This window comes from Bos mutus, chromosome 26 (genome assembly GCF_027580195.1).
Source record: "Bos mutus isolate GX-2022 chromosome 26, NWIPB_WYAK_1.1, whole genome shotgun sequence".
Classification (NCBI taxonomy): Eukaryota; Metazoa; Chordata; class Mammalia; order Artiodactyla; family Bovidae; genus Bos; species Bos mutus.
Genome location: NC_091642.1, coordinates 46,570,129 through 46,596,914, shown reverse-complemented (window position 1 = coordinate 46,596,914; position 26,786 = coordinate 46,570,129). Strand labels below are relative to the sequence as shown.

At 37.5% G+C, this 26,786-nt stretch overlaps 1 protein-coding gene across 1 annotated transcript in view; it reads left to right on the top strand.

The window, feature by feature from the left end:
- The window catches only part of PCDH15 (protocadherin related 15), a 1,047,422-nt gene that overhangs the window by 191,146 nt on the left and 829,490 nt on the right, over window positions 1-26,786 (top strand). The window lies entirely within an intron of this gene.

Below are 26,786 nucleotides of genomic sequence, written 5' to 3'. Positions count from 1 at the left end.
ATATAATCAATCTGATTTCGGCATTGACCATCTAGTAATGTCCATGTGTAGAGTCTTCTTTTGTGTTGTTGGAAGAGGGTGTTTGCTACTACCAGTGCATTTTCTTGGCAAAACTCTATTAGCCTTTGCCCTGCTTCATTCCGTATTTCAAGGCCAAATTTGCCTGTTACTCCAGGTGTTTCTTGACTTCCTACTTTTGCATTCCAGTCTCCTATAATGAAAAGGACATCTTTTTTGGGGTGTTAGTTCTAAAAGGTCTTGTAGGTCTTCATAGAGCCGTTCAACTTCAGCTTCTTCAGCATTACTGGTTGGGGCATAGACTTAGATTACTGTGATATTGAATGGTTTGCCTTGGAAACAAACAGAGATCATGCTGTCGTTTTTGAGATTGCATCCAAGTACTCCATTTCAGACTCTTTTGGTTACCATGATGGCTACTCCATTTCTTCTAAGGGATTCCTGCCTGCAGTAGTAGATATAATGGTCATCTGAGTTAAATTCACCCATTCTAGTCCATTTTAGTTTGCTGATTCTAGAATGTCAATGTTCACTCTTGCCATCTCCTGTTTGACCACTTTCAATTTGCTAACAAAGGTTTGTCTAGTCAAGGCTATGGTTTTTCCTGTGATCATGTATGGATGTGAGAGTTGGACTGTGAAGAAGGCTGAGCGCTGAAGAATTGATGCTTTTGAACTATGGTGTTGGAGAAGACTCTTGAGAGTGCCTTGGACTGCAAGGAGATCCAACCAGTCCATCCTAAAGGAGATCAGCCCTGGGATTTCTTTGGAAGGAATGATGCTAAAGCTGAAACTCCAGTACTTTGGCCACCTCATGCGAAGTGTTGACTCATTGGAAAAGATTCTGATGCTGGGAGGGATTGGGGGCAGGAGGAGAAGGGGACGACAGAGGATGAGATGGCTGGATGGCATCACTGAATCGATGGACGTGAGTCTGAGTGAACTCCGGGAGTTGGTGATGGACAGGGAGGCCTGGCGTGCTGCAATTCATGGGGTCGCAAAGAGTTGGACACGACTGAGCGACTGATCTGATCTGATCTGAATTTGCCTTGATTCATGGAACTAACATTCCAGTTTCCTATGCAATATTGCTCTTTACAGCATTGAACCTTGCTTCTGTCACCAATCACATCCGCAACTGGGTGTTGTTTTTGCTTTGGCTCCATCCCTTCATTCTTTCTGGAGTTATTTCTCCACTGATCTCCAGTAGCATATTGGGTACCTACTGATCTGGGGAGTTCCTCTTTCGTTATCCTATCATTTTGCCTTTTCATACTGTTCATGGGGTTCTCAAAGCAAGAATACTGAAGTGGTTTGCCATTCCGTTCTCCAGTGGACCACATTCTGTCAGACCTCTTCACCATGACCTGCCTATCTTGGGTGGCCCCACAGGGCATGGCTTAGTTTCATTTAATTAGACAAAGCTGTGGTTCTAGTTTGATTAGATTGACTAGTTTTCTGTGATTATGGTTTCAGTGTGTCTGCCCTCTGATGCCCTCATGCAACACCTACCATCTTATTTGGGTTTCTCTTACCTGGGATGTGGGGTATCTCTTCACGGCTGCTCCAGCAAAGCACAGCTGCTGCTCCTTACCTTGGACGAGGGGTATCTCCTCACTGCTGCCCCTCCTGACCTTGAATGTGGAGTGGCTCCTCTAAGCCCACCTGCGCCCGTGCAGCCACCGCTCCTTGGACGTGGGGTTGCTCCTCTTGGCCGCTGCCCCTGACCTCGGGCATGGGGTAGCTCCTCTCGTCTGTGCTTGTGCACCATCGCAGTTGCCCGCGCTTGTGCAGCTAATAGGCATTAGTATACTGTATTGCTGTTTTTTTTTTTTTTGGCTTACTTCACTCTGTATATTAGGCTTCAGTTTCATCCACCTCATTAGAACTGATTCAAATGTTTTCTTTTTAATGGCTGAGTAATACTCCATTGTGTATATGTACCACTACTTTCTTATCCATTCGACTGCTGATAGACATCTAGGTTGCTTCCATGTCCTGGCTATTATAGACAGTACTGTGATGAACATTGGGATACACGTGGTTCAGTTGTGGTTTCCTCGGTGTGTATGCCCAGCAGTGGGATTGCTGGGTCGTATGGCAGTTCTGTTTCCAGTTTTTTAAGGAATCCCCACACTGTTCTCCAAAGTGGCAGTACTAGTTTGCATTCCCATCAACAGTATAAGAGGGTTCCCTTTTCTCCACACCCTCTCCAGCATTTATTCCTTGTTAACTTTTGGATAGCAACCATTCTATCTGGCGTGAAATGGTACCTCATTGTTTTGGTTTGCATTTCTCTGATAATGAGTGATCTTGAGCATCTTTTCATGTGGTTGTTAGCCATCTGTATGTCTTCTTTGGAGAAATGTCTGTTTAGTTCTTTGGCCCATTTTTTGATTGGGTCGTTTATTTTTCTGGAATTGAGCTGGAGGAGTTGCTTGTGTATTTTTGAGATAAATTATTTGTCAGTTGCTTCATTTGCTGTTATTTTCTCCAATTCTGAAGGTTGTCTTTTCACCTTGCTTATAGTTTCCTTTGTTGTTCAGAAGCTTTTAATTTTAATTAGGTCCCATTTGTTTATTTTTGCTTTTATTTCCAATATTCTAGGAGGTGGGTCATAGAGGATTCTGCTGTGATTTATGTCGGAGAGTGTTTTGCCTATGTTCTCCTCTAGGAGTTGTGTAGTTTCTGGTCTTACATTGAGATCTTTAATCCATTTTGAGTTTATTTTTTGTGCATGGTGTTAGAAAGTGTTCTAGTTTCATTCTTTTACAAGTGGTTGACCAGTTTTCCCACTTGTTTTCCCACTTGTTTTCCCACTTGTTTTCCAACCAGTTTCCCAGTTTAACTACTTGTTCAAGAGATTGTCTTTAATCCATTGTATATTCTTGCCTCCTTTGTCAAAGATAAGGTGTCCGTAGGTGCGTGGATTTATCTATGGGCTTTTCATTTTGTTCCATTGATCTATATTTCTGTCTTTGTGTCAGTACCATATTATCTTGATGACTGTGGCTTTGTAGTATAGCCTCAAGTCAGGCAGGTTGATTCCTCCAGTTCCAAGTGTCTTTTAATTTCATGGCTGCAATCACCATCTGCAGTGACTTTGGAGCCCAAGAAAATAAAGTCTATTACTGTTTCCATTGTTTCCTCATCTATTTGCATTAAAGTGATGAAACTGGATGCCATGATCTTAGTTTTTTCAATGTTGAGTTTTAATCCAACTTTTTTACTCTCCTCTTTCATCTTCATCAAGAGGCTCTTTAGTTCCTCTTCACTTTTTGCTGTTAGGGTGGTGTGATCAGCATATCTGAAGTTATTGATATTTCTCTCAGCAATCTTGACTCCAGCTTGTGCTTCATCCAGCCTGGCATTTTACATAATGTACTCTGAGTATACATTAAATAGCGGGGTAACAATATATAGCTTTGACGTAGTCTTTTCCAAATTTTGAACCAGATAGTTGTTCCATGTCTAGTTCTAGCTGTTGATTCTTGACCTGCGTACAGATTTCTCAGAAGAAAGGTAAGGTCGTCCAGTATTCCATTCTCTTTAAGAATTTTCCACAGTTTGTGTGATCCACAGAGTCAAAGGCTTTAGCAAAGTCAATGAAGCAGAAGTAGATATTTTTCTGGAACTCTCTCCCTTTTATAATGATCCAATGGATATTCGCAATTTTATCTCTGGTTCCTCTGACTTTTCTAAATCCAGCAAACATCTGGAAGTTCTTAGTAAATGTACTGTCAAAGCCTAGCTTGGAGAATTTTGAGAATTACTTTGCTACAATGTGAAATGAGTGCAGTTGTGCTCTTTGGCATTGCCTTTCTTTGGGGGTGGGCATGATAACTGACCTCTTCTAGTCCTGTGGCCACTGCTGAGCTTTTCAAATTTGCTGGCATATTGAGTGCAGCACTTTCATAGCATCATCTTTTAGGACTTGAAATTGCTCAGCTGGAATTTCATAACGTCCACTAGCTTTGTTTGCAGTGAGGCTTCCTAAGGCCCACTTGACTTTGCATTCTAGGATGTCTGGCTCTAGGTGAGTGATCACACCACCATGGGTATCTGGATCATTAAGATCTTATTTGTATAGTTCTTCTCTGTATTCTTGACACCTCTTTTTAATATCTCTGCTTCTGTTAGGTTCATACCATTTCTCTCCTTTATTGTGCCCATCTTTGCATGAAATGTCCCCTTAGTATCTCTAATTTTCTTGAAGATATCTCTAGTATTTCCCATTCTATTATTTTTTCTCTATTTCTTTGCATTGTTCACTTAGGAAGGCTTTCTATCTCTCCTTGCTATTCTTTGGAACTCTGCATTCAGATGGGCATATCTTTCCTTTTCTCCTTTGCCTTTCACTTCTCTTTTTTTATCAGCCATTTGTAAGGCCTCCTCAGACAACCATTTTGCCTTTTTGAATTTCTTTTTCTTGGGGATGGTTTTTATCACGACCTCTTGTACAATGTTATGAACCTCTGTCTATAGTTCTTCAGGCACTTTGTCCATCAAATATAATCTCTTGAATCTACTTGTCACTTACATTGTATAATTGTAAGGGATTTGATTTTGGTCAGACCTGAATGGCCTAGAGGTTTTCTCTATTTTCTCAATATAATTCTGAATTTTGCAATAAGTAGATCATGATCTGAGCCTCAGTCATCTCCCAGTCTTGTTTTTGCTGACTGTATATTCTTCTCCATCTTTTGTTGATTATGAGGGCTACTCCATTTCTTCTAAGAGATTCTTGCCCACAGTCATAGATATAATGGTCATCTGAATTAAATTTGACCATTCCAGTCCATTTTAGTTTACTGATTCATAAAATGTGAATGTTCATTTGCAATCTCCTGTTTGACCACTTCCAATTAACCTTGATTCACAGACCTAACATTCCAGTTTCCTATGCAGTATTATTCTTTACAGCATCAGACTTTACTTTCACTACCAGACATATCCACAACTGGGTGTTGTTTCCACTTTGGCTCAGCCTCTTCATTCTTTCTGGAGCTATTTCCCTGCTCTTCTCCAGTATCATATTGGGCACCTAACAACCTGGGAAGTTCCTCTTTTAATGTATATCTTTTTGCCTTTTCATACTGTTCATGGGGTTCTCAAGGCAAGAATACAAAGTGGTCTGCCATTCCCTTCTCCAGTGGACCACTTTTTGTCAGAACTCTCCTCCATGACCCAATTATCTTGGGTGGCCCTATACAGCATAGCTCATAGTTTTATTGAGTTAGACAAGGCTGTGATCCATGTTTCACTTTAGTAGTTGGTGTTATTTACTTTAATGGATAAGACTGGAAATAACAATTCTAGGAAAGAAGTCAACACAAAATGGAAACTAGTACACTTAGAATAGATTCATGGAAAGGCAAGCAGGGAAAGTGAAATCAATTGAACCAAACTGTGAATAATTAGACTGGTAAGATTGCATTTCGTTTTGAGGTAATGGGAATCAAATAGGCATTGAATCAAAGAACTAACCAAAAGAGAAATGTGATGTTTGAAGAAAATTGTATCTGAAAGTAATAAGGTTCATCAGGTCTTTGGAAACTTAACATAAACAAACTACTTTGAAAGAAACGACAATGAAAGAGATTAAGGAGAACACTGGTGGGAAAGGAATGGAAAGAAGTTACAGACATGTGAGACATAGAGGATGTAGCCACTGGTTTAACTCATGGATTTGCAAAAAAAAAAAAAAAAAAAGGCAAGATTACAGTGATGTTTAACAATAGAATTTAGAATAATGAAAGGAAACATTTAAAGCAGTTCTGCAGACTAGGTTAAAGCAATAGGACAGATGATACCAAAGTAGCCAGAGTGTCTCATTATTCAGGACCTATAGAATATGAAGATTAAAGTCTTGTCATTGATTATTGTAGTTTTCAGTGTCAAGGGTATTAACAAATTCTAACACTCACTTTCCCTGGAGCTACAATGCTTCTCTTCAGAGACAGGGAAAGCCAGGGACATCTTTTGCCTAACTTGCCTGCTATACACGCTTGACCATATACTCACACACACACACACACACACACAGACACACACACAGACACACACATGCTTATAAACATATATACTTCCTTCGGGCTTCCCTGGTAGCTCAGCTGGAAAAGAATCCACCTGCAATGCATGAGACCCCAATTCAATTTTGGGTAGAGAAGTTCCCCTAGAGAAGGGATAGGCTACCTACTCCAGTATTCTTGTACTTCCCTGGTGACTCCAACAGTAAAGAATCAGCCTGCAATGTGGGATACCTGGGTTCAATCCCTGGGTTGAGAAGATCCCCTGGAGGAGGGCATGGCAACCTGCTCCAGTATTCTTGCCTGGATAGTCCCCATGGACAGAGGAGATTTGTGGGCTACAGTCCATGGGGTTGCAGGGCACAGCCAAGAGACTAAGCACAGCACACAGCCTACTTCCTTTAGTAGAAATACACAGCATTGACCCTTACCCCCATATACACCCTTACAAACATAAAGAATAATCTGTTGCTTTCAACAGCAAGTTCATTTCATTATATTCTCCTTTTTCATCTATATATCTTGCCCTTGCCTCTGCACAAAATCTTATCCTTACTTAATCCAAATCATCTATGTTATAGAAGGACTGGTGATTTGTAAACAAATGATCACATAGAAAATTTAAGTCCTCATTCCTTGCCAATGAATCTAACTTTCAGAGTTAAAATGGATCCCCCTTATGCAAATGAAAAACTCCACCTCCTTTCTCTTTCTCTTACAGCGTTTGATGCCATCAAGCAATGCTTTTCTCCATTTTCACTTCTTCTTGTTTGTACCCATGTTAAATACCCTTTCTTTCCTTTCCTGAAGAATATTCCTTCCCTTTTCCTTCTTCCACCTACATTTTAGCTTTCAGTAAGTTTTCTATATGTCTCTTTTATTAATATTCTCATACAAAGTAAACTTTTCTTATAAAATTATCTTAGGGAGAGATGCAGAGCTCAGCATATTTAATAAATTGAAACATTTAATATGTGCTCAAGAGAATATTTTATTAATAATAGTAATTATTGCTGCTAGTACAGGTTTTGAAGGTCTCTAATCAATAGATGTTCATTTACTTGAAATAAAAGAATCCTAGACTTAATCCATTTTAAGATGAATGTTACTCTTGTTACAAAAATAATTACAGCTAAATTTAGCTTTTATGAGTGAATCAGATTTATGTCCACAAGGTTTATTTAAAATGAACAGCCACTCTTCTACTTAAATAATAGTTTTCTCTACCTACACAGTACACCTTAGGGAACAGGTTATGCTTAAATCTGCCATCGTGTTGTTCCCCAAGAGGAATGTATTTTCTATTAAAATTTAAAAGATTGGATTTTTTCCTATATGTTCAAAAAATTAGTATTAGATCATTTATATTTTTGTATTTTGTTAAGGAAATCATAGTAGTGTATTTTATGAGCAGTCTTCCAATAGTAGGGAATAATAGAAGCATCTTATGGATAGTATTTGCCTTGGAATGGCAATGCTAGTTATTAGTGTAGACTGCTTTTTCTTCTTTTGCAAACAGAATTTTATTTTAAATACAGGCAATTCTACAGATTATGGAAACATATACATTTATAAATTTTATAGGTTGTTCAGTCGCTCAGTCTTGTCCAACTCTTTGTGACCCCATGGACAGCAGGACATCAGGCTTCCCTGTCCTACATCATCTCTCAGAGCTTGCTCAAACTCATGTCCATTGAGTTGGTGATGTCATCCAACCATCTCATCCTCTGTTGTCCCCTTCTCCTGCCTTCAATCTTTCCCAGCATCAGGGTCTTTTCCAGTGAGCCAGTTCTTCTCATCAGGTGGCCAAAGTATTGGGGCTTCAGCTTCAGCATCAGTCCTTCCAATGAATCAGTTCAGATCATTTATTTCCTTTAGGATTGACTAGTTGGATCTTCTTGCAGTCCAAGGGACTCTCAAGAGTCTTCTCCAGCACCACAGTTCAAAAAAATCAATTCTTTGGTGCTAAGCCTTCTTTATGGTTCAACTCTCACATCCATACATGACTACTGGGAAAACCATAGTTTTGACTCTACAGAACTTTGTCGGCTAAGTAATGTTTCTGGTTTTAAATGCACTGTCTCAGTTTGTCATAGCTTTTCTTCCAAGGATCAAGCATCTTTTAATTTCATGGCTCCAATGATTCTGGAGCCCAAGAAAATAAAGTCTTTCACTATTTCCATTGTTTTCCCATCTATTTGCCATGAAGTGATGGGACTGGATGCCATGATCTTAATTTTTTGAATGTTGAGTTGTAAGCCAGCTTTTTCACTCTCCTCTTTCACCTTCATCAAGAGGCTGTTTAGTTTCTCTTTGCTTTCTGCTGTAAGGGTGGTATCATCTGCATATCTGAGGTTGTTGTTATTTCTCCTGGCAATCTTGATTCCAGCTTGTGCTTCATCCAGTCCACCATTTCACATGACATACTCTACATACAAGTTCAATAAGCAGGGTGGTAATATCCAGCCTTGACATATTCCTTTCCCATTTTTTTTTAAATTTTATTTTATTTTTAAACTTTACATAATTGTATTAGTTTTGCCAAATATCAAAATGAATCCACCACAGGTATACCCGCATTCCCCATCCTGAACCTTCCTCCCTCCTCCCTCCCCATACCATCCCTCTGGGTAGTCCCAGTGCACTAGCCCCAAGCATCCAGTATCATGCATCGAACCTGGACTGGCATCTCGTTTCATACATGATATTTTACATGTTTCAATGCCATTCTCCCAAATCTCCCCACCCTCTCCCTCTCCCACAGAGTCCATAAGACTGTTCTATACATCAATGTCTCTTTTGCTGTCTCGTACACAGGGTTATTGTTACCATCTTTCTAAATTCCATATATATGCGTTAGTATACTGTATTGGTGTTTTTCCTTCTGGCTTACTTCACTCTGTATAATAGGCTCCAGTTTCATCCACCTCATTAGAACTGATTCAAATGTATTCCTTTTAATGGCTGAGTAATACTCCATTGTGTATATGTACCACAGCTTTCTTATCCATTCATCTGCTGATGGGCATCTAGGTTGCTTCCATGTCCTGGCTATTATAAACAGTGCTGCAATGAACATTGGGGTACACGTGTCTCTTTCCCTTCTGGTTTCCTCAGTGTGTATGCCCAGCAGTGGGATTTCTGGATCATAAGGCAGTTCTATTTCCAGTTTTTTAAGGAATCTCCACACTGTTCTCCATAGTGGCTGTACTAGTTTGCATTCCCACCAACAGTGTAAGAGAGTTCCCTTTTCTCCACACCCTCTTCAGCATTTATTATTTGTAGACTTTTGGATCGCAGCCATTCTGACTGGCATGAAGTGGTACCTCATAGTGGTTTTGATTTGCATTTCTCTGATAATGAGTGATGTTGAGCATCTTTTCATGTGTTTGTTAGCCATCTGTATGTCTTCTTTGGAGAGATGTCTATTTAGACCTTTGGCCCATTTTTTGATTGGGTCATTTATTTTTCTGGAGTTGAGCTGTAGGAGTTGCTTGTATATTTTTGAGATTAGTTGTTTGTCAGTTGCTTCATTTGCTATTATTTTCTCCCATTCTGAAGGCTGTCTTTTCACCTTGCTAATAGTTTCCTTTGATGTGCAGAAGCTTTTAAGGTTAATTAGGTCCCATTTGTTTATTTTTGCTTTTATTTCCAATATTCTGGGAGGTGGGTCATAGAGGATCCTGCTGTGATGTATGTCAGAGAGTGTTTTGCCTATGTTATTGTTCCATGTCTGGTTCTAACTATTTCTTATTGACCTACATACAGGATTCTCAGGAGGCAGGTAAGGTGGTCTGGTATTCCCATTTCTTTAAGAATTTTCCACAGTTTGTGTAATCCACACAGTCAAAGGCTTTGGCATAGTTAATCAACTAGAAGTAGATGTGTTTTTTTTGTTTTCTGGAGTTATCTTGTTTTTTCTTTGATCCAATGGATGCTGGCAATTTGATCTCTGGTTCCTTTGCCTTTTCTAAATCCAATTTGTACATATGGATTTGTGTAAAATTGAAATTATAATATAAAATTATACATATAATTTTATAATGAAAGCTACTCTTTTATGATTAATCTAATTCTTCATTAAGATCAGTTTGTGCTTTAATTTCTCAGTTTTATCTATTATAAAATGTGGTTTCCAGCTTTCCCAAGAAAGCAGACAGTGATGACATTCAGAGATTTAAATGTAGTGATGCAGGCCTCTTTCTGAAGTTTTTTTTTTTTTTAACATATTCATTGTCCTTGATTTTCACAGATGAGCTAAAGAGTCAATTTTAGAATGCAGCCCATATTATTTGTATTATTTGTATGTAGCCCATCAGGCTCCTCTGCCCATGGGACTTTCCAGGCAAGAATACTGGAGTGGGTTGCCATTCCTTCTCCAGGTGATCTTCCCAACCCAGGGATCAAACCCTCATCTCTTGAGTCTCCTGCATTGGCAAGCAGATTCTATACCACTAGCGCCACCTGAGGCACTATTATTTATATTACATTATCATTTTCTTCAAAAGCTTTATTTTGGTTCAGTTTCATTTATAAGACTAGAAATATCAGAATTCTTTTTTTTACTAATTCCTATCTAATAGAACAAATCCATTATATCAGATTTTTCCTACATGATGTGCTATTGTAATATAACAAGATGGATATTTGATCAACCTTCTCCTCTATAACTTTTCTATTATTCTTTTATAATATAAATTTATTTATTTTAATTGGAGGCTAATTACTTTACAGTATTGTTTTGGTTTTGCCATACTTCAACATGAATCCACCACAGGTATACACGTGTTCCCCATCCTGAACCCCCTTCCACCTCCCTCCCGTACCATCCCTCTGGGTCATCCCAGTGCACCAGCCCCAAGAAGCCTGTATCATGCATCGAACCTGGACTGGCAATTCATTTCATATATGATATTATACATGTTTCAATGCCATTATCCGAAATCATCTCACCCTCTCCTTCTCCCACAGAGTCCAAAAGACTGTTCTATACATCTGTGTCTCTTTTGCTGTCTCACATACAGGGTTATCGTTACCATCTTTCTAAATTACATATAAATGCATTAGTATACTGTATTGGTATTTTTCTTCCTGGCTCACTTCACTCTGTATAATAGGCTCCAGTTTCATCCACCTCATTAGAACTAATGCACATTTATTCTTTTTTTTTTAATTTAATTTTATTTTTAAACTTTACAATATTGTATTAGTTTTGCCAAATATCAAAATGAATCCACCACAGGTATACCCACATTCCCCATCCTGAACCCTCCACCCTCCTCCCTCCTCTACCCTCCCTCTGGGTCGTCCCAGTGCACCAGCCCCAAGCATCCAGTACCATGCATCGAACCTGGACTGGCGACTTGTTTCATACATGATATTATACATGTTTCAATGCCATTCTCCCAAATCTCCCCACCCTCTCCCTCTCCCACAGAGTCCATAAGACTGATGTATACATCGGTGTCTCTTTTGCTGTCTCGTACACAGGGTTATTGTTACCATCTTTCTAAATTCCATATATATGCGTTAGTATATTGTATTGGTGTTTTTCTTTCTGGCTTACTTCACTCTGTATAATAAATAGGTTCGTTTCATCCATCTCATTAGAACTGATTCAAATGTATTCCTTTTAATGGCTGAGTAATACTCCATTGTGTATATGTACCACAGCTTTCTTATCCATTCATCTGCTGATGGACATCTAAGTTGCTTCCATGTCCTGGCTATTATAAACAGTGCTGCGATGAACATTGGGGTACACATGTCTCTTTCCCTTCTGGTTTCCTCAGTGTGTATGCCCAGCAGTGGGATTGCTGGATCATAAGGCAGTTCTATTTCCAGTTTTTTAAGGAATCTCCACACTGTTCTCCATAGTGGCTGTACTAGTTTGCATTCCCACCAACAGTGTAAGAGAGTTCCCTTTTCTCCACACCCTCTCCAGCATTTATTGCTTGTAGACTTATGGATTGCAGCCATTCTGACTGGCGTGAAATGGTACCTCATAGTGGTTTTGATTTGCATTTCTCTGATAATGAGTGATGGCTGAGTAATACTCCATTGTGTATATGTACCACTACTTTCTTATCCATTCGTCTGCTGATAGACATCTAGGTTGCTTCCATGTCCTGGCTATTATAAACAGTACTGCGATGAACATTGGGATACACGTGTATCTTTCAATTCTGGTTTCCTTGGTGTGTATGCCCAGCAGTGGGATTGCTGGGTCGTATGGCAGTTCTATTTCCAGTTTTTTAAGGAATCCCCACACTGTTCTCCATAGTGGCTGTACTAGTTTGCATTCCCACAAACAGTGTAAGAGGGTTCCCTTTTCTCCACACCCTCTCCAGCATTTATTGCTTGTAGACTTTTGGATAGCAGCCATTCTGACTGGCGTGAAATGGTACCTCATTGTTGTTTTGGTTTGCATTTCTCTGATAATGAGTGATGTTGAGCATCTTTTCATGTAGTTGTTAGCCATCTGTATGTCTTCTTTGGAGAAATGTCTGTTTAGTTCTTTGGCTCATTTTTTGATTGGGTCGTTTATTTTTCTGGAATTGAGCTGGAGGAGTTGCTTGTGTATTTTTGAGATTAATTATTTGTCACTTGCTTCATTTGCCATTATTTTCTCCCATTCTGAAGGCTGTTTGTTCACCTTGCTTATAGTTTCCTTTGTTGTGCAGAAGCTTTTAATTTTAATTAGGCCCCATTTGTTTATTTTTGCTTTTATTTCCAATATTCTTGGAGGTGGGTTATAGAGGATCCTGCTGTGATTTATGTCGGAGAGTGTTTTGCCTATGTTTAACTCTGGGAGTTTTATAGTTTCTGGTCTTACGTTATCATAGGTTCACAATATGACTGTCCCCTCAATATTTACAAATCTATGCATATCTAAAATAATGTCCTAGATCAAATGTCAGCAAACATTTTCCATAAACACCAGAGAATAAATAATTTGTTTTGTGGCTTAGGTTGTCTCTGTTGCAACTACTCCATTCTGCCATGGTAGCATGAAAAACATCATCGATATGTAAAGAAATGGACAAGACTATATTTGAAGTTTGTATATTTTTTACATGTCAATAAATAATATTCTTTGACTTTTTCCCATTTTTAAATTGTAAAAATCATTCTTATCCTATTGTTTTTGCAAAAATCAGGTAGTAATCTAGATTTGTCCACTGGGTATTAGGTTGTTCACTCCTGTCATGGATGGCACAATTGGCAAACCTACTCTTAGAAGTATAGTCACAAGATTAGAAGGATATAGATTTAGAAATGTAAAAGAATAAAAGATGGGTTGGAGAATACTGTAATCTTGCTCCACACAGCAATGAATCTAGAACTTCCATGAAGGGGAGAGCCTTAATTGTGGTAGTATAGAAAATTAAAAATGGGAATCTACTTAGAAATGGAGTATAATGGTAATGATTGCAGCTAGTTACTTTTTTTTTTTTTTTTTTTGAGCCACTTTTACAAAGTAAGCATTCTTATTTATTTACATGCTACATTCGTTTAAGGTGTTTGGTGGGAGCCAGTCCCTCTTCCTCACCAGCCTTGGTCCCCATCATTCCCAACTCCAAGTACTTACTTAAACATGATCAATCTGTTACAAGAGTACACAACAAAAACTAAGGGAAAAACTGTATTTTTCATCAGTTTCATTATGTGTAATAATGTTAATTTTAGTGCCAACATGAAATCATCTCTGTTTCTCTTTTATTTCTTCTCTTAACCCAATCCATAAATTATCAACTCTCCTTCCTTTAAATATTTAATAAAAGTTTTTGGTCCTTATTAACAGATGCTCATTCGTAGTCTGACATGCAAGAGAGTTGAGGATTTCTTATTTTAAATCTCTTTGAAGCTATAGGTTCTGAGGAGATAGGACCCTTCTTAATATCCTCACTAGTTGCTCCAGGAGAGGGTGTCATTTTTCATTCTGTTACTGAATCATTTTATTTTTTAATTGAATTGAACCTGTAAGATAAAATGTAAAATTTTTTCAGCCTCTTAACTATTGACTATCAGTGCTTGGATTTCTTTTAGCTATGCAAAAGGGAACATTTCCTTAAAAATAGTTGTAATAAGGAATTTCCTGGCAGTCTAGTGGTTAGGACTTTGGGCATACACTGCCAAAGGCCTGAGTTCAATCCCTGGTCAGAGAACTAAGATCCCACAATCCACATGGCATGGGCAAAGTAATAATAATAATAATAAATAATTAGTAAGAAATTTTAAAAATAGCAATAATTAATAGCATAGACCAAAAATAAATTTTTAAAATTTCATATGAAATATATCCTTTTAATGAACATATCCGTTTGATACTTAGATATCTTCCTAGAGTGCCTTTTTTCCTACAGATTTTATTTTTTTCATATAGACTAAGATGCTACTGTTATCTCTATATAAAGCACCTCAGTGTGTCTTTATGTACAATTCCTTTATAATGAGGTTCTTCTTGCACGTAATAGCTTAGGATATTTTTTTAAATTTTGTTAAGACACATACTTTTATAACAATAATTCAGCATAACTATGTATTGTAAATGTAGAAATAGATAACATTCAGCAACTCACAATTTTGGCCTGCCCACATCCATGTGTATGTACACACTTATGCTCAAGTGGGTAATTTATGTTATTAGAATGTGTATGTTTATTTACAAAGAGGGATAGCCAGTGAAATAGTAATAACAATAATAATCATAATTATAGTAATACATTTGTTGAATTTTTTCCTCTGTGCCAGACATTATATTATGCATCCTACTTGCATTTTCTTCTTTGAAACTGCCGATAATCTTGGTGATGAAGCATAATTTCATAATCATTATCATTGCAATTAAGAATGACTTTACCTGAAATATTTCCCTGCTTCTGCCTCACAATGTATGTTTTAGCATGCACCTAGTTAGCCATGAATATCTGCATATGGAAAGTGTACTAAATGAAGAAAAAACTGAACTCAGTAGGCTATTTTTTATAGCTAAATATCACTTTATAACGGATGGGTATGTTCATTGCCCCAGCCAAACAAATACTCTTATTTTGATAAGTATTTCAACCTCAAAGACTCATATATTTTGCTAATATACATCATCTGCCTACAGCTAAATCAGAGATATCAAGGTGTATATTACCTCTCCTCATATTATACTAATATGACAGGACTTTAGAATATATTTATACTGGGAAATAGCTTATATAGATGAACGCTTCATCTCTCAATATGTCCTGAAAACTGAAAGAGTTGGGAGTGAAAACTCTCATTTCAGATGCTTTTTAGATGGTCTACAACCTTTTTTTTTTTTAGCTCCTTTCCTTTTCTTTCTCATCTTCTTTTTCTTCTCCTTTACTTCCATTTTGCTTTATTATAAATAATAATGCAAGATACACTGTATAGTGTATTTCTTATCAATGGTATAGGTTTATAATCCTGTTTTGCTCACGGAAATGTACCAGTGAAAGTCCAGATAGCAGATCACAAAATTTTAGCCATATGAATCCATAATGTAGTCATTTTCCATATATATAGTCAAGAGTAGATGTTTGTTTTATCTTATATTGATTAGTTTCTGAGTAAGATTGCCTAAAACACAAATTCACCATTATTCAAAGATAGGTTCACAGGTAGGTTAGATAACTGAGAAACTGCTAAATATGACACTTTGAGGATAAAAAAATTTTATCTATGAGTTGCTCAGTGGCTACTTATGCCACTAGAAATAGTCTTGGTAATACTCTTAGACCGTTCATAACTTTTATCAAGTGTTCATGTTTGCTGGAGAAGGGACAGGGTACCCACTCCAGTATTCTTGGGCTTCCTTGGTGGCTCAGCTGGTAAAAAATCTGCCTGCAATGTGGGAGATCTGGGTTCAGTCCCTGGGTTGGGAAGATCCCCTGGAGAAGGGCATGGCAACCCATTCCAGTATTCTTGCCTGGAGAATTCCATGGGCTGTATAATTCATGGGGTCACCGAGAGTCAGATACAACTGAGCAACCTTCACTGTCACTATCATGATTTTAAAGTTACAGTGAAATTGAACTTGAAATAATGCAGCATTCTTAAGAACTAGGTTTTCTTTTTACATTGAATCCCTGGTGGCTCAGAGGTTAAAGCATCTGCCTGGAATGTGGGAGACCCAGGTTCGATCCCTGGGTCAGGAAGATCCCCTGGAGAAGGAAATGAAATGGCAACCCACTCCAGTACTCTTGCCTGGAGAATCCCATGGAGGGAGGAGCCTGGTAGGCTACAGTCCATGGAGTCGCAAAAAGTCGGACAGGACTGAGTGACTTCACTTTCACTTTCATAGGTCTAGAATGTAATTTTACATATAAGTTATATACTTTCAAATTACCAACTTTATTCATGAAAAGGAGAATCCAAGAAACATTAAAAATAAGAATAATGACTATAATGCAATAAAATGTAGTCTTTATGCATCTGAACACACAACAAGGTCATCTAGTTAAGCTTGTCATAAATATAAATCTCTTAGGTCTCAGTCCCTTGGAGATTCCAGTGAGTTTGTATGGGACTTGGAATCTCTGATTGAACAAGTGTCTTTGGTGGCCACTCTGTGGATCAGTGTTGAAGAGGCTAAGTCCAGCTGTGTAATCCCAAACCCTTACTCTCTTTTACAGTTAATTCACAGTAATTAAAAAAAAAAAAATCCATATTTCTGTGCCCAAGCAAAATGATTCAATTCTGTAAAGCTGGAATGGTATTTAGGAACATACATTTTAACGAATGCACTAGGAAATTCCAATATTGGGAATCCATAGACATACTCTGGAAACCTGGCTTATTCGTCAGGACACACTGGGACAGACTTTACTCAAATAACCTTAAACAGAGTAAAATTAAGGGCTTCCCAGATGGCGCTAGTGGTAAAGAACCAATCTGCCAACTCAGACATAAAAGACTAGGGTTTGATCCCTGATCAGAAGATCCCTCGGAGAAGGAAATGGCAACCCACTTCAGTATTCCTGCCTGAAGAATCCCATGGACAGAGAAGCCTGCCGGGCTACAGTCCATGGGGTCGCTGAGAGTCAGACATGACTGAAGTGACTTAGCACACAGGCACATTAGAGTTAAGCAAAAGAAGGATAGAGAGATAAACAGAAGATTCCTCTTCCCTAAACTACGTGTATTTTCATAATTTCTGTAACCATCAGGTCTTCATAATGCTTCGCATAGGGGCCAAGCTTCCCATTCAGACTTCACTCAAATAACCTCAAACAGAGTAAAATTAAAGGTCTCTCCAAGAAGAAGCATCTGTAACTTATTTAAAAGTTACTTGTCTATCTATGAATATTTCTTTTATTACTGATCTAATTTTGCATAGAAAATTTAAGGAGAGTTACCCTTTCTTAGTGTTCTGTCTGTCCTTTCAAATTTTCTTTAGTTTCTGAAGAGCTCTCTTTCACACTTCCCTTTTATATTATAATTCCTTTAACTTAGGATCAAATAAATACTGGAAGCCTGAAAGTTAATTCCACCCATAGACATAACTTTGGAAATTGTAAAATTTTATTTTTAAACTGTCTATCATTTCAGTGTTTGTGTCTAAATTGAAACAACCATTAAAAGCTTTGCATATACACAAGAATTCTAGTTTGATTTCCCTTGTTAAAAATTTGAGATAATTTGACAATGTTGAGCCTGAGGGTTGTAAATGGTAATAATTTGTGATAGAACTCACTAGCTTTTAATACAGTGTGATATATCTAGTTTACCATGATCCCTACCGCTCCTGATAATTTTTCTCATGTTTCACATATGTTAGCCTTATGGCCACAAATAGAAATCACCTACCTTTCATTTTTAACTTTATATAGTCAATCCATAGTATTTTACCACTTCAGTTCAGTTCAGTCGCTCAGTCGTGTCCAACTCTTTGCGACCCCATGAATTGCAGCACACCAGGCCTCCCTGTCCATCACCAACTCCCGGAGTTCACTCAGACTCACGTCCATTGAGTCGGTGATGCCATCCAGCCATCTCATCCTCTGTCGTCCCCTTTTCCTCCTGCCCCCAATTCCTCCCAGCATCAGAATTTTTTCCAATGAGTCAACTCTTTGCATGAGATGGCCAAAGTACTGGAGTTTCAGCGTTAGCATCATTCCTTCCAAAGAATACCCAGGACTGATCTCCTTTAGAATGGACTGGTTGGATCTCCTTGCAGTCCAAGCGACTCTCAAGAGTCTTCTCCAACACCACAGTTCAAAAGCATCAATTCTTTAGCACTCAGCCTTCTTCACAGTCCAACTCTCACATCCATCCCTGACTACTAGAAAAATCATAGCTTTGACTAGATGGACCTTTGTTGACAAAGTAATGTCTCTGCTTTTGAATATGCTATCTAGATTGGTCATAAATTTCCTTCCAAGGACTAATCGTCTTTTAATTTCATGGCTGCAGTCACCATAGCAATGATTTTGGAGCCCAAAACTATAAAGTCTCTCACTGTTTCCCCATCTATTTCCCATGAAGTGATGTGATCAGATGCCATGATCTTAGTTTTCTGAATGTTGAGCTTTAAGCCAACTTTTTCCCTCTCCACTTTCACTTTCATCAAGAGGCTTTTGAGTTCCCCTTCACTTTCTCTCATAAGGGTGGTGTCATCTGCATAGCTGAGGTTATTGATATTTCTCCCAGCAATCTTGATTCCAGCTTGTGCTTCTTCCAGCCCAGTGTTTCTCATGATGTACTCTGCATATAAGTTAAATAAGCAGGGTGACAATATACAGCCTTGACGTACTCCTTTTCCTATTTGGAACCAGTCTGTTTTTCCATGTCCAGTTCTAACTATTGCTTCCTGACCTGCATACAAATTTCTCAAGAGGCAGGTCAGGTGGTCTGGCATTCCCATCTCTTTCAGAATTTTCCACAGTTTATTGTGATCCACACAGTCAAAGGCTTTGGCATAGTCAATAAAGCAGAAATAGATGTTTTTCTGGAACTCTCTTGCTTTTTCCATGATCCAGCATATGTTGGCAATTTGATCTCTTTTACCACTTACCTATTTTTAACTATTTTAACACATTTTAACCTATTTTAACACTTTCATTTTAACTTCATTCATATTATCTAATTACTCACTGAATGCATGGTCTATATTTTTAAGTAAAGGCCACCTTCCCATGTACTTTTATCCATATCTTTAGCAAGAATAGTGAACATTTAGAAAACATTGTGGATAAATACATTTCCAGAACCGAATAAAAATAAATTAATTAAAATCCAAGCCCAAGTGAGCAATAGAAAAATGATCACCATTCTGAGCATTTATTATATGTTAGGCATGAGAATTTTTTTGCAAAATATTTGATCCTCACTTCATTTGATCCTCACTTCAACTCTTTGACATGTTTATTTCTCCTTTACTGAGGATTAAAAAAAAAAAGAAACAGACTCAAGGAAGAGGTAATGACTGTCAGAGTCCAGAATGGAATGTCAGACTCTTACATCCTGAACAGTTGTTCAAGCCACAGTGCTCTGCATTGTGACTTGGCCTCCTGGTGGCAATGTGTGTGAGGAAGTATGGAGGAGGTTAGGAAACATCAGGAGAAAATGGAGGGATGAGATGAGCCCTTAGGAGGATATTCATTTGTAGAGACTTAGCACTTCATCTGTGCTCATTCTGTTTAAAGCTTTGAGACTTAGATCAGGTACAACAAGTAAAATTATAATGTAAAATCATTGTTTTGTCATTGTTTATGTAAAGTATTGAAGTTTAAATTGCTTAAACTTGCCAAAAATATAAAAATTTGACTTTGAAAAGCCTTTAAATTTAAGCTATTAAAGTTTCTTAAAAGAGCCACAATGCCTTAATAAAAATTCCTTAAAGATGAATAAAACTTTCTATATTTTCAACAGCCTTTACATATATTTTAAAAATCCTGGAAAAAGCAAAGTAGCATAGATTTGTTACTGGTAGGTAGTTGTGAAATGCTTGAATGACCCAACAGATGGTAAAACTCAAAATCTCTTATGACCTCACAGTCCCACAGGCTAATAATGGCTCATTATTTCTTGTGTGTGTGACATTTGAGATATTTCAATAATTGTTTTTTGTTATACTAACATCGAATTTTAATAATATACATATTTTTGTTATATGTATGTGTACACATGTGCAAATATGTTGCTATATATTACTTACTAATTCTCATCCCCATATCTTGTTATTCACTTTGTCTTCTATATCAGTAGTTATCTTTATCAAGAAAAAGTTGTGCTTATTTAAAAAAAAATAATAAACTGATAACTTGTTGAAAAGTCATATAACTTTAAAGTTGGGAGTTGTCTTGGAATTACTTATCTTCCCCATAGCAGGACTAATTTCTACAATATTCTTGGAAATCATTTGAGGTTGAGAGACTCACAAACTCACTTGTTGATCTGGATTGTTGACATATTTCTGCAGGACTGTTTCCAGTAATCAATCAAACCATTTTCCTCTCCTGTTTTTTTGGGGGGGTTGGCTAGGATGCATAATCGGGATAAAACTCCTCTGTGTGTCTTTCCTTTTAATCCTTGTTAAACTGTTAATCTGGAGAAGGCAATGGCACCCCACTCCAGTACTCTTGCCTGGAAAATCCCATGGATGGAGGAGCCTGGTAGGCTGCAGTCCACGGGGTCACAAAGAGTCAGACATGACTGAGCGACTTCACTTTCACTTTTCACTTTCCTGCATTGGAGAAGGCAACGGCAACCCACTCCAGTGTTCTTGCCTGGAGAATCCCAGGGACAGAGGAGCCTGGTGTCTGCTGTCTATGGGGTCGCACAGAGTTGGACATGACTGAAGCGACTTAGCAGCAGCAGCAAACTGTTAATCAGCAGAAATATATTTTACAATCATCGCAACTTTGCCTAATTAGGTATTTTCTCAGATTTCTCCAGAAAGCATCATGCACAGAGATTCCCAACTATAGTACGACCCGTTTTTTCCAGCCTCAGTTACCTTGTCTGTGTGTGCATGAGAGACAGAGACGGAGAGAGAACTAGAACTTCATATTTCCCCCTGAGACTGTGTGGTGCATGTGGCACAATGGTGCATGCCACAGAGTGAAACGCATTTGCTTGAAATCATTGTTATACCACAAAAAACAGACTCTTCCAAAAACTGTCTTTCTGTTTTCTTGTTCACACAATCGACACATTTTAAACCTTACCTTTGGGAGGTAGTAAAGTTTCTTCTTCTCAAACTAAATGTGCTTTAAGTGCATAGCAATTCCATGTTTACCTAAAACAAGCAATACAGAATATAAGTATCATTTCTAGTCTTAAATCAGTATTTTTGTCTGATCATCTTTATTTCCTTTGCTATTCCAAATATTTTTGACTGCTTCAAATAAAAATGTAAAGTAATACCATGCCTCAATATGTTAAAAATGTAATTAAATGAAAACATACACACTTTGTCTAAAAGTGGTATTTTTATGCAACTGAGAAACATATAAGAAGCTAAAACATATTTAAACAGATTAATTTTATTTTTAAGGTTTTTTTTTTTGCCATTTTAAAGAAAGCAACTAAGAGTAAGTGACTACATATTATATTCAGAGGGGATTAAACCCTTAATGTTGAAATCTGATCATTTTCCATAGAACAGATACTCTAGTTAAAGAATAAATACATATATTTTCCTCATTGACTTATTAATTTGAGTGACTAGTATTGTTTAGGTTTTAGGGATAAAATCTGACAAAATCTCCCTTTTTGGAGCAAAGAAAGGAAGTTTCATTTATTATTCTACAATGTGTTGGTGTATTCAGTAATTGACTTTGAGGACCAGGGTATTATTGCTAAATAGAAATATTGAAACGCACATATCAAGATGGACATTGTAAATTGATAGGAAACTTGCTTGGAGTTCATAATAGGTTTTTATGCTGTATAAATTAATACTTTATAGTTCATCTCAGTATGACTTTTGCCCAACTGTTAGGTCATACATATACAACATTAAAGTGTTTTTCTAAAACCAGTTTTATTTACTTCACAGAATTTAAGTCAAAGGCAAAAAAATTCTAATAGTTTAGAACATAAAAAGAACCATAAGTATATATCCTTCTGTTTGCTTTCCAAAATTTTATATTATTATTTTCTCTGCAGGTTGCTATCAGACAGTATCATATATTCTCCCAACCCAACTTGTTCTAAAATCATTCTAGGTAAATAAAATTAACTGTTTTATTTGCAGGAAGAAGCTTAACAATGCAAAGAGAAGAGTTGCCTTTGTTTTGTTAGTGAATAGCTGAGTTTAAGCACTTCATTTTCCCATGCTACTCCCTGCAATACTTTTTCAATCAATGTATTTTAATGGAGCTTTAGAAATTTATCTCATTCTATTATACACAAAAGGCCTTCACAATATAGACTTCTTTGTTGTTACACTGAGGATTTTTTACTTTATTTCATTTGTTCATTTCATTTCATTTTTTTGGTCTTTTCTGCTTTAGGGATTATGTAGTTCTTCATCTGTGTTTAAAAGGTGATTGTTTTAAAACAAGATGAGGTTCCTACTCTTCTAAAACCACTAGAGTCACTGAATCTCTCTCTCTCTTTAGTCGCTAAGTCGTGTCCGACTCTTGTGACCCCATGGACTGCAGCCTGCCAGGCTCCTCTGTCCATGGGATTCTCTGGGCAATAACACTGGAGTGGGTTGCCATTTCCTTCTCCAGGGGATCTTCCTGACCAAAGAATCGAACCCGAGTCTCCTTTATTGCAGGCAGATTCTTTACTGAGTGAGCTATGAGAGCCACTGAATAGAAACAGCCAAAGGATTTTAAGACCTGAATACATTAAGAAAATAAATTTAATAAAGGAAAATGGAGTTTATTTTTATTTATTTTAGTCTTTGTGGTTGTTTATCCCTTTAAGAAGAGTAAAATACTGTAGAAGAGGGACGTTAAGAAGAAGGATTTTTATTCATATTGTACCTTTTTTGTCATTTTTCTTCTTATCCTCTTCTTTCTAGTTGCAGAAAGTTTAAGCCCAAGTCAAGTAGGAATGTGGCTACTTTAGGGGGACTGATGGCAAATATGCAAGGCTAAAACTCTGTAGACTATTCACAAATCTGCTTTGAGCATAGTCTGGATTGCTGCTGAAGTGCTTGGATTAAATGAAGAGTAATTAAAGCTATATGGTTGCTCTCCTACAGTCATCTCATTGTCTCTTCAGATATGTAGCTCCTCCTGTATTCTATTACTGTGCAAAAAATCTAGACCCCTCAAAGTCTCTTCTCATGAACATACACCTTCCTCATTAGCTAATGTACCATCATCTCAGCTTACGGAGTCAACTGTTAACCTAATTATTGGGCAAAATAATTGTCCCAAGCTATGAATAAGAGGAGAAGGGGATGACAGAGGATGAGATGGCTGGATGGCATCACTGACTCGATGGACGTGAGTCTGAGTGAACTCCGGGAGTTGGTGATGGACAGGGAGGCCTGGCGTGCTGCAAATCATGGGGTCGAAAAGAGTCCGACACGACTGAGCGACTGATCTGATCTGATCTGATGAATAAGCTTAAATGTATAATAGGGGGTGTTTATTTTATTTGTTTTATTTTATTTTATTTTTAAACTTTACATAATTGTATTAGTTTTGCCAAATATCAAAATGAATCCATCACAGGTATACATGTGTTCCCCATCCTGAACCCTCCTCCCTCCTCCCTCCCCATACCATCCCTCTGGGTTGTCCCAGTGCACTAGCCCCAAGCATCCAGTATCGTGCATCGAACCTGGACTGGCATCTCGTTTCATACATGATATTTTACATGTTTCAATGCCATTCTCCAAAATCTTCCCACCTCTCCCTCTCCCACAGAGTCCATAAGACTGTTCCATACATCAGTGTCTCTTTTGCTGTCTCGTACACAGGGTTATTGTTATCATCTTTCTAAATTCCATATATATGCGTTAGTATACTGTATTGGTGTTTTTCCTTCTGGCTTACTTCACTATGTATAATAGGCTCCAGTTTCATCCACCTCATTAGAACTGATTCAAATGAATTCTTTTTAATGGCTGAGTAATACTCCATTGTGTATATAAGATGACTTTAAAGTACGTACGTGCTAACAGAATTCTAAAGGAATCAGAGAAGATAGTGTTGAGGATAAGTACTGCTATATCCTTTGTTTCTCCTGGAGGAGGAAATGGCAACCCACTCCAGTATTCTTGCCTGGGAAATTCCAGGGACAGAGGAGCCTAGCAGTCCATGTGGTCACAAAGAGTTGGACATGACTGAGCAAGCATGCACATCCTTTGTTCCTATTTCAGTCACTCTCATTTATTCAATTTAAATTATCTAGAACATTTAAAGAAACATGAAAGCATCAGTATTCCTGTAACACCAGAACTTCCTTGCTAATATTTGCAAAGGGTCCCCCCTAATGTCTGAAGACATGTGACTTGAGGATAAAATGAGAATAGCACAGAGAATTACAAAACATTTAAAGTGAGAATCACAAATATTCAAAATCAAGTTTTCACCCCTTAATTGTCAGAAAAGAATGCTATAATATGTTTTATTTCCTTTGAATTTTGTGTACTGTCTTTAACTATGGTCATCATCTGTGTCTTATAGCTGTGGTTGTTTAACCCATTTAGATATTTTATTGAAATATTAGCAACGATCTACAGAAGCCATGCACCCATGTTGCATGGGTGAAGCAAACAGCTAGCATAAAAAAGCAGAAACAAAACAAAAAGCAAATAATATTATGTATGTTGCATGTATTATTACCAGTAGGATACCTGGTCCTAGAATATGCCTTTTTCATTTATTTGTTATTACTGGCTGCTCTTTTAACCCATTTTCTTCAATCCAATTTACTTTCAGAAAGTCTCCCAGATCCCAAATCTCAACTGCCTCTCATTTTTCTTATACTCTCTTTTTCATACCATATATATATTATTACAAAAGCCCAAAGGAACCAATGTAACAAAGCATAACTCTACTTAGAGGGCCAAAAATAGAAAGACCAAGGAGGCTAAGCTAAGAATATTCTACAGAAAGAGGGAGAGGAAAACCTGGGGGTGTTCTTGGCTAAAGAGTTAAGACAAGTATACAAATAATAATATAAATTTCTTAATCATCACAGACCTGAATTTGAATCATACCTTGCAATATACTAGCTATTCAACTTGGAGAGATTAATCTCAGACATCCAATTTTTAAAAATTGCAAAATGGCTAAAATGTACCTATTTCAGGGATTGGTATAGAGATGGAAGGAGACAGTGTGAGTAAAATATTGACAGTGCCTTGTATGAAACACTTGCTGCTAAGTCACTTCAGTCGTGTCTGACTCTGTGCGACCCCATAGACTGCAGTCCACCAGGCTCCCCCGTCCCTGGGATTCTCCAGGCAAGAACACTGGAGTGGGTTGCCATTTCCTTCTCCAATGCATGAAAGTGAAAAGTGAAAGTGAAGTCACTCAGTCATGCTCGACTCTTAGCGACCCATGGACTGGAGCCTACCAGGCCCCTCCGTCTATGGGATTTTCCAGGCAAGAGTACTGGAGTGGGGTACCATTGCCTTCTCCGATGAAACACTTAGCATAAGAAAATATTTTTGAGATACCAAGGTTTTAAAAAGAAAGCTCAAAAATTAAAGCCTTGGAAAAACACCAAGCCCATAGTTTTTAAGGCATAAAGACTACTGCATAGCATTTCTAAAGAGATGCTTTGGAAGAACTAGGATCTGTCCTAAAGGACACAGCCCTGTCAGCTTCTAGGCTATGATCTCACAGGTTACGTGTACATTCCCTGGAAGGAGGAGCAGTGACAGTGATGGTTATGTAGATAAAAAAACTGATAGAATAAGATAAACATGAAGATGGTAATTAACCGTCTCCTGTGGCCATTTTATCCACAACAGGCCATTAGTTTCACTGATGAAACTATCAATAAATACAAATGAAAATAAAGTTTGTAAAGCAATATTTAGATAAATTATTTTAATGACATAAGTTTATGAAAATTATCAAACTATATAAGTGTTAAACCGATATTTAGCCATCTAATATAAAATAGATTTTCCTTAACACACATTTTCCCTAGGGAGCAGAGAGAGTTATTTACATTCTATAGATATTCAGTGTTCCTCAAAGTGTCTTTCTTATAAAAATGTTAAATTAATTATGTGAGGGTGAGGGAGAGGTGGTTAAGAAAACACACTGCTTTATACCAGCACATATAACTATGTGATTTATATAATAAACACAAGCACAGTGGCAGTATATTTTCTGGATGTTAATAGCTTGAAATTCCTTTCAGTGGCAGCATTAATCAGTCAAGGATGGGTTATTTTATGGTCTTTAATGTCTTTGTTGATAAATGGAGATATTGTTTACAGATTATTCTTCATTGAACCGCCATACATTGCAAGCTATGATTCTTAAGAGATGTTCTCAAAATACAAATTACACTGCTGAGAAATTTGTTCACTGCTAAATTAAATTAGATAGCTGCATTCTGTATGAAGCATAGGTAATGGAGCACTATGCTAAAAATGCCTTTTCCTGAGACGTTAGTGTGGAATGTCTCAAACATACAATTCTTCCTTAAGAAATATTTATCTGCTTGTGTGCAAGCTTATGAGGCTACTTGTTGTTGCTCCAGAGTAATTCATGTGGAATACATAACATTTGAAGTTTACTTTATGATGTTTGACTATTATAATGAATATCTGCCTTCGGGTCAGACATTACTA